Here is a 9501-nt window from a genome sequence, read left to right as displayed (position 1 = left end):
GATCAAGGACGTCAATTCGAGTCATCGTTATTTAAAGAGCTCACTAAGAAACTGGGAATAACAAGACTGCGCACTACACCCTTTCACCCACAAGCCAACGGTCAAGTCGAAAGATGGCACCGATCTTTAAAGGCAGCGCTGATGGCGAGAAGTGCAAATGCAAACTGGAGCAAAGAATTACCAACCGTGTTGCTAGGATTACGCACCGCTCTGCACGAAGATTCAAAAGTTAGCCCCGCACTAATGACGTACGGAGCGACATTGCGCCTACCATCCGATTTTATTATGCCCGCCAAATCAAATATCGACGATTGCGAATTTGTGCGACAACTTACTGAAACAATGGCAACACACTCACCAGTGCAAAAGTCTCACGCGTCGGAGAAAAACACGTTCGTGTACAAGGACCTCGCAACTTGCAGCCACGTGTTTCTTCGCAACGACACAGTACGAAGCCCGTTAACCCCACCTTACGACGGGCCGTATGAAGTCCTAGAACGCAACCTCAAAACGTTCAAAATACAGCTGCCACTACGTACTACGACAGTCTCAATCGACAGACTTAAACCCGCACATATATTCAAGGAAACTACTTCATCGAACATGTTTTCGTCGCCCGCTACAGCTGTGAGGTCAACACTCTTGATGCCTACGCCGCCAGCCGCGCCGCAACCGCCACCGAACGAACGATACATTACGAGGGCTGGCCGAACCGTCAAGCCAAACGTACGCTTCGCTAGGGAGGGAGTACTGTAGCGTACTTACCATACATTACCACCAGTACCAAAATACCAGAATACCACACCTTACATTACCTCCAGGACAAGCCATTACCATAAATAATAGACAAACCAGAAGAAACCTTTATTCAAACAATAGCAGTTGACTTTCATGATTACGTCCTGACAAGGACCACAGAAACAAGTTTGACTTTCACCAGAAACAGGATTGACTTTGATGTTCACGTCCTGACAAGGACTTCAGAAACAAGTTCGACTTTTATGTTTACGTCCTAACAAGGACTACAGAAACAGAAATGACTTTCCTGTTGGCTGTCCTGAAAAGGACAATAGAAACAATAAGGAGCTTCGAGGATACACAGCAGAATCAGCAATTCTTCACGAATACTCGTATCGTTGCCGACTCGCCGCAATCTTCCAAGACGTCCACACCGCGCTGCGCCGCCGATCAAAATGAGTGCGCCCGCGCGGAAGACGCCATATTTATACCGAACCGCGAAACGCGGGGCGCGCCTGCGCGACAGTGACTCGCGCCGCGCCCGCGCTACACTAGCGCCGCGATGCGGTGCACAACACCCACTACTTCTAAGCTTAGTTTGTAAGATATATATACGATCATTTTGTAAATAAATTATGGTTATACTCTTGTCAAGTTCTTTTATTTAACTCAAAGACCGTTACTCTGCTCCCTACAAACTTTTAAATAAATCTAACTACTTCAGTAAAATGAGGAAATAATTAATTATAAATAATAAGGTATTAAGTAGGTATTATTTTAAATCATTTTGTTATGGTGTTGGAAGTACCTTTCATTAAGAACGGAGTTTAGTATAAGTATGTTGGTAGCTCCATAAAAGTGCATTTTGATACCTTATTAAAAAATATAAAAGATTTTTCGAATTATAATTACAATTAAAATCAATCAAATTTAATTTGTACATTATTTGTATTTTATTACATACTTCTCAGATATTTATTGTCACATAAACTACTAAGAAACTATTAAATAATCGTTACTTACAATTATTTACTAAATTAATATTTATATTAATACAAATTTGTGAATTATGTGTGATGTGTATCTAAACGTATTCGTTATTACGCAACCATATTGTAGACGAGTAATTTTCTATGTAAACGCCCTGCAGTTGTAAATCTTTACACTTATTAGAATAATAAATACTAGGAGGTTTTCATTCTGGCTAGGTGTAAGCTGATTAGTAAGAGCGAGTGAGCAATAACAGTATGTAACAGGCAATGACAAAATACCTCTACCTAACTACAAAGGAGATCATCCATTTTGGGCCTTTTTTCAAAGTGCCGGCCAACAAATGTATGTAATTCCCTACTGTAACATACTTATCGGAATCGTTATGTGAATAACAAGAAGGGGATAGTTAATTCTAGCAAAATCAATCATTATTTATGTTTCACAGCACTTTCAGAAATGAATAAATGTTTGAATATTATGAATCTTCAAACCTGAATAACTCGGTTCAAAGCGATCCTACCGGTTTCGTGCCATACTAACTATTGCTTCAAATGGCTAGCTCTATCGATACATGCCACTTTTTATTGTTGGCCGGCACTTTGAAAAAGGCCCAAAAATGTATGGAGCCTGGATGATCTCCTTTACGATCTGATATCTGTTTGTCCATGTTCTTTTTCGTAGTAACTGTGACTGCTAGAGTACCTATGTGGTTGGTAGTATGGATATTTCGTGTGTCACAGCGTATTAAGACTGTTACTTGAGTTAGCTGTTATTTTGGATGGGTGGTAACAATTGTTATTTGTTATTTTTAAATATCTGTTACTTTTATCTGTGACCATAAATACGCCTCATCTCTAGTACAACATGGTCTTGGAGGATTTCTTCAATGTACCCGGCTGCTGTTAGGCGCTGATCTACGATGACAAGCTCCATACGTGCCTCCAAACTAGGGTTTCTCATCGAGAAGTCTCGATCCGGGAATTCCCGGGAAATTTGGTCTGAGTCGAGACGGGAAAAAATTGGTCGAGTACCCGGGAAGTCGAGAAATATAAAAAACGCCACGAAATTAGTAGTTTCGAGCTGATTCCTGGTTTTATTATTACTAAAATGATATCTTCCTCAACAACTAAGACAATTAGTATTTTAATAAAACATTTCGATTGGTATACTGAGTGGATCTGAATAATCTACTGCCCAAAAACCTCAGGTAGTATACCTCAAACACAACAATTTTTGTACTACGACTTTTGATAATTCGATTATTTTAATTTACCCGGTGTCGTATTGAAGTAATCATGTTTAAATTCTTAATTTAAAAAATGTATGTTTGATAGTTTGCCGAATTAAATTTCGTTTCTATATGTTATTCTAGTTACCAAACTCCTAATTTTTTTTTTAACTCTGTGATCGTAACTATGTGAGTGTGATTGTTTTATCTTTAACTTGTGAACGTCATGAAATGCACCCGTTGTCCAAATTTCATGTTTCTAACTTGTATAGTTTACTGTAACTGGGCGATAATTGTTATCAGTCATTCTATCAGTCGGTCAATACAAGTAATTTTATATGCAGATAGACAGTCAATATTATAATTTTTGAGCTGTTTGACTAGCACTCACTAACATTCACCAATTGTTGTTTTGCGGAAATGTGATTTAATCATTTTTTTTAACTTTTCCATATGTTATTAATAAGTTTTATCGAATTCTCGAATTCCCGGGAAATAGGGCTCGAGAAGTCTCGGTATTCGGGAACAAAAAACAGTCGAAAAACGAGAAACCCTACTCCAAACATACACCTCCCCACACCATAACAGACCCACCTTTGTAACTGACCGAATGACGTGTTGTGTTGGGAAGAAACCGTTCTTAATGGCGTCTGTACACTCTCTCTATAGCATTTGGTGCTCTTAAAGCTACTCAGCACTCGTCGGTTAACAAGAACTAACTCCATTGGTCGATGGACCAATTCACATGTTTCCGAGCAAATCATAAACGCGCAACTCGATGGTGTCTCTCGAGTTCTGGTACTCGGGCTGGTCTTCCTGCCCGTAAATCACGTTCTCTTATCCTTTGCCTTATGTTCCTTTCACTAAGAATGACTCCACGTGCCGCTTGAAGCCTCTAGTGAATCTCAAACGCTGTCAGAAAGCGGTTTCTCAGCACCTCGAGGTTAACAAATCGGTCATCTCTTGCGGATGTACATCGTGTCCACTTCCTGGTCGCCGCGTGTAGAGACCAGTCTCACGATACCTCCTAATCGCAGACCTTAAAGTGATACGCGATACATTGAAAAATGCAGCCACCTCTCAATGGTAATGGCCCTGATCGGACAACAAGACAACCTAAGCCACTTGGTCAGCAGTAAGTGGCATCTTCAAATCTTTTCTGAAATCTAAATAGACCAATAATCAATAAAAATCACAAAAAAAATCGTTTCCGTGCAGCAATATTTCAAAATACAGAATTCAACTGACCTCTCGAATCAACACTGAATTCAGTTCTAACACACATTGTTAGAAAAAGTCATCCGTCACTTAAATTAATCTCAAATTAAACACTTCATAACACTAAACAGATCACTTCGCAACTACTTACAACAATATATCTTTCATATATAACTTAATTTGTTTACAAATTCACGATAAGCGCTTGGGCCACTTTTTCTGCCGCTGAGTGTATAATATTTATCATTATTTTCAAGTGATTTGTGTGATTTAAACAGTTATTTAAGTTTTTATCCGTAGATGCTGATTAACAAAGTCGGTAATGACACTTACTACACTGTTGGCGGGACATCGTTGTATTGATTCTGTAGTAACTACCACATCGGACAATATTGTTTGGACTTTTCTATACCCCGGGTGTAGCAAGTGTCATTTACAACGTTCTTACTGGCGTAAAGTTTTTTTCAACTGTAGTATCTTTCACATTTGTCATTCTTAATAGATTTTAACTTTATACAGATATGTAGTAAGTGTCATATTCAACATTGTTAAATATTTTTTATATTTTTTTTGTGTTTTGATTTGTCGCTTATGCATTATTTGCTCAAAAAAGGAAATGCTTTATAATTACTAGCAGTGTGTGTATTGCCTTGTTGGTAATGTGAATGTGATTGATAAATTAACTTAAAAACAGCAAATTTTTCCATGATGTTTTCGGTGTGAACATTTATAGGATGTACCTGTTGAATACTAATTCATTTAATTTGGTTTTTTTTCAGGTAATTGTTTTTCGCCTTGACCAGACAATTTTGAAAATAATGAATTAATTCAGCTCGAAGATTTGATTAGTGATAGTCTTATTCTAACGGACACTTTCGAGATTCCTTCTAGTTTGCTGTCGCCTTTTGAAGTAAGGGTTACTTTTGTGTCGGTAGGCATTAATGAATCTACCTACGTTGAAATGTCCTGAGCAAGGTATTAGTAACGTTGGTATTTCAACTAGTCAAAGTGCTGTTCATTGTTCGGATCAAACACCAATACCGTCTCCAATTAATGAGCACGATAGGTGCCATAATGAATTTTGCCCTCAATGTAGCCCTAATAATGACAACTTTGACTCCGATGTTCCAACACCATCAACTGCTTCCATTTTAAGCCCCTTTACTCCGAGTACTCCTAGTCAGCGTACGAAAACATTTAAGACTGATAAAGGTAAAAAGCGTCTAGTCCATAGAAAAAATTGGGTAGTAGTTCGCAGAAAGACTTTAAAAAATACAGGTCAAAGGTTTGTCAATAAGTCAGGAAAAGTTTTAGAGGCTAAGAATATAAAAGACGCATGCAGTTCTAAGTGCCGCCTTAAATGTAGAGAACTAATTTCTGAAGAAGAACGAACAAATATTTTTGAAAAATTTTGGACTCTTGGAGATCGCAGTCGTCAGTGGGATTTCGTACTAAAATATACAAAAAAGATTCCCAAACGCCGTCAAACTACGGAAGTAACGAAACATAATAGACAAAATACATCCGTTTATTATTTACCAGATAAAAACAAAAAGACATAATAAAAGTTTGTAAGACCATGTTTCTCAATACTATTGCCACTAGTGAAAGATTAGTTACTACAGCTTGGAAAAAAATTGATGGAGTTAAGATTGAAAAAGATAAACGTGGCTGCTATGAACATAAAAAAAATGTGATGAATGATGAGATGATTAGAAGCGTATGTGATTACGTCAAGTGTGTTCCCTTAGTCGAGTCACATTACTGCAGGCAGGATTCTAAGAAACTGTATCTGGAAGGTATTGACAGTGTTTCCAAAATGTTCGGCTTGTATCAAAATTGGTTTGATGATGATAAGTACACGACAAAAACGCAAACTAAAAGACAATATAGAGATATTGTTAATGCCAATTTTAACATAGCAATATATAAGCCAAAAAAGGATACGTGTAATGTTTGTCACGCATTTAATAATAAAACTAATACTACAGATGAAGAAAGAAAAATATATGAAGAACACTTATTGAATAAGAAGGTTGCTAGGAAACTAAAAAAGTTTGACAAAGAAGAGGCTCAGAAGAATAGCGATGTTGTAGCAGCCAACTTTGACTTTCAAAAAGTGCTTACTACTCCTCACGGTGAAGTGAGCATTTATTACTATAAAAGGAAGTTACCAACCCTTAATTCTACCATAATGTCCTCCTAGCCGATACACGGCTACGGCGGTCAGTTTCATTGAAACTGGCCATCTGTGCAGGACTTTGTTTATAGTGTCCAAGTGTGTGCACAATACACAGGTACACTCTCTATTCCATCACTCTCATAGTTTGGTGGGACGGATAACCGACACGACCAGTGAGAGGTCAGGCGCAGGACCGACGGCTTTACGTGCTCTCCGAGGCACGGAGGTCTTCGACCTCGACTTCCTAACTCCGGGCAATCTCTAAGAAATTCTTAACAGAAAATCTCAGAAAAGACTTTTTGGCCCGACCCAGGATTCGAACCCGAGACCTCTCGCACCGCAGTCGCATATACAACCGACCGCGCAACAGAGGCAGCAATTCTACCATATACATTTGCTGACAAGGTTGGCATGTGCTACATGTGGCACGAAGGAATCGCTAAAAGAGGATCTAACGAGGTTTCGAGCTGTCTATATCATTTTATAAGAGAACATGCTTTCAATGGAGTAAAAGATTTTAGGTTTTGGTCGGACAATTGTGGGGGTCAGAATCGTAACCGAATTGTTTTTGCATTTTATTTAGTGGCAGCAAAACAATTCAATGTAAACATAACTCACAGATTCATGGAAAAGGGTCATACGCAGAATGAGGGCGACAGTGTGCACTCAACTATAGAAAGGGCAAGTCAAAGAAAATTAATTTACGTTCCTGATGAGTGGTATTGTTTAGTGCGTTGGGCTAAATCTGAAGGAAATCCGTACATTGTTAAGGAAATTACAACTGATGATATATTTGATTTCAAGGCAGTACTATCCGGCAAAAATTGGACGAAAGATGTGAGTAATAAAAAGTGCGTTGGAATCAGGTAAGAGAGGTGAGAGTAGATCATAAACAGAGTGATAGAATTGAATATAAATATGATTTGGAAGAGATAGAGAGAACTATTATTGTTTTGCGAAGTGGCAGGCGAAATGCTCAAAGATTACAAAAAGAATATTTTGATGTAAAGAAAGCCTACGATGGACCTCTTCTCATTCCTTTCGATAAATATAAAGATTTAAATGATATGTGCAATAGTGGTATTATTCCTCAAAAATACGCTTTCTACTCAAATTTACCGCACGTCCAAAGATCTCAAGCAAACCAAATTCAAGAGACTGAGACTGATAGTGATTAAGCTGTTGCGATGTATTAGTGTATAAGTAAATCCTTTATTTGAGCTTTAAAAGTTCTTTATTTAAGTTTTTGATTGTTTATTATATTAATATTGCAATGAGAGCTCTTAAGACTTAAAACGAAGATAAGAAAAGTACAATTTACTTTAAGAGTTACCATTTTAAAAAATGCTGATTTAAGAAAACGCATGTCATGCATATATTCCTATTTATAATTAGGTAGTTATCTAATTATTAAACATATCTTTACCAATGTTCCTATAGAATAAGTTTTTAATTATGCAATATGATGCATAACTACCTACTAACTATAGATCAAGTATCTATAGTTAGTAGGTAGTTATGCATTTCTATAATTATTATAAGGAAAGCAGTAAATCTGCATTTTATTGTAACTATTTAATATTTTATATTATTTTTTATTCATTTTACTCGAGGTGAGATAATAACCTACATAAGACGACTAAGTTAAGTCCAATGAAAAACGTAGTAAGTGCCAAATCCAACTGAAAAACCAAAATTCTCCCGATTAATATAGTCGGTAGTAGCACTTCCTACAATTTCTCTTTTTTGTTTTCGATTAACAATGTTGCATGTGACTTTTTTCCTACATTGTTTAATATTATTTGATTATTTCATTACTATTTGTTTCATATTTCATTAATATTCACTTTTGCCAAATTGAATATCTTTATGTGAAAAATAAACTATTTTATGATCAAAAATGTCTTTGATTGCTCGTCCTGCAAAATAACCATTTTGCACTTCCAACATTCTTAATAGCTACCGGCGATATGTTACTGTAAAAGTCCAAACTATGGTAAATCCTAAGATTTTCCGGTAAAACCTAAGATATACCAACTCTCAATGGTAAAAGACCGAACAATTCTTTTATTTCGTACCGTACTTTACTTTTAGCTCTATTCACTTGATGATGTCAAGATGTCGCCGGAGCACGGCTTCGCGGGGTCCTCCTACTGGGTGGTTTAAAAAAAAAGAACCACTTAATTAACAATTCGTTTGATATTACTAATCTATTACCATTAATTATTAACAATTGGTTTGATAGTCTGCGCGTGACCGCGGTCGCGAGCGTACGTTGTCTCTGACGTGCGCGTGAGTAACGAAAATGGCGACGTCCAGTAGATTAAAATGTGCGAACTGTAATATTGTAATATGTGAAGTGCTAGCGTTTATCCATAATAAACTTGATGTTATGGATGAAGAGAGTTTAATACGTATTTGTGAAAGTGCGTTTAGTATCGAAGAAATTGAAGAGGCGAAGTCGTTATTACTTGAATCTTTGCAAAAAACCGCCAAAGTGAGAAAGCGTCAGGGCAAAACTCAACGCAACTTAGATGATATTTTGGTGCTACTAAAGTAAAATATAGTGAAATACCTATATTCGTGGCTCGAAACTTAAATAAACTACCTCCAGTAACTTTTGACCACATCGACGTCACTCCGCTTCTTAAGAAAATGCTCGTGATGCAGCAAGCAATTGAAAACATTCGTCAAGAATATGTATCGAAAATTGAATTTCAAGACCAAATAAATTTGATCAACGGCCGTAAGCCACAATTGTTTGAAAAAACGGATGTCGTGAATAACAGTCAAAAATGTACCACACCAAAATATTATCTCACCGTCGAGTATTGATTCTATGGCGTTATCAATGAATGTATGTCATAATCAGCCATCCAAAATACAGGATGTCGATGCAGTACATAACGTTGCTTTTAAGCCCTACCAAACCTCAGAACAGCAAAACATCGCGTCGTTTGAACCGGAGAATTTAGATAACAAGCAATGTGAAGAAACGCACGGCGATAGTGTGTTACTAACGGGTGCGAGTGAGACAGCAGCGGAGCGCGGGCGCGTTTTGCAGCGGAACAACGTTACCAGTGATTCACAACCGGAGTTGAGTGATGCATTTCCGATGAAATATCCACAAAGTGTTTCCTTT

The sequence above is a fragment of the Anticarsia gemmatalis genome, chromosome W (genome assembly GCF_050436995.1).
Source record: "Anticarsia gemmatalis isolate Benzon Research Colony breed Stoneville strain chromosome W, ilAntGemm2 primary, whole genome shotgun sequence".
NCBI lineage: Eukaryota > Metazoa > Arthropoda > Insecta > Lepidoptera > Erebidae > Anticarsia > Anticarsia gemmatalis.
Note: the sequence above shows the minus strand (reverse complement) of the source record.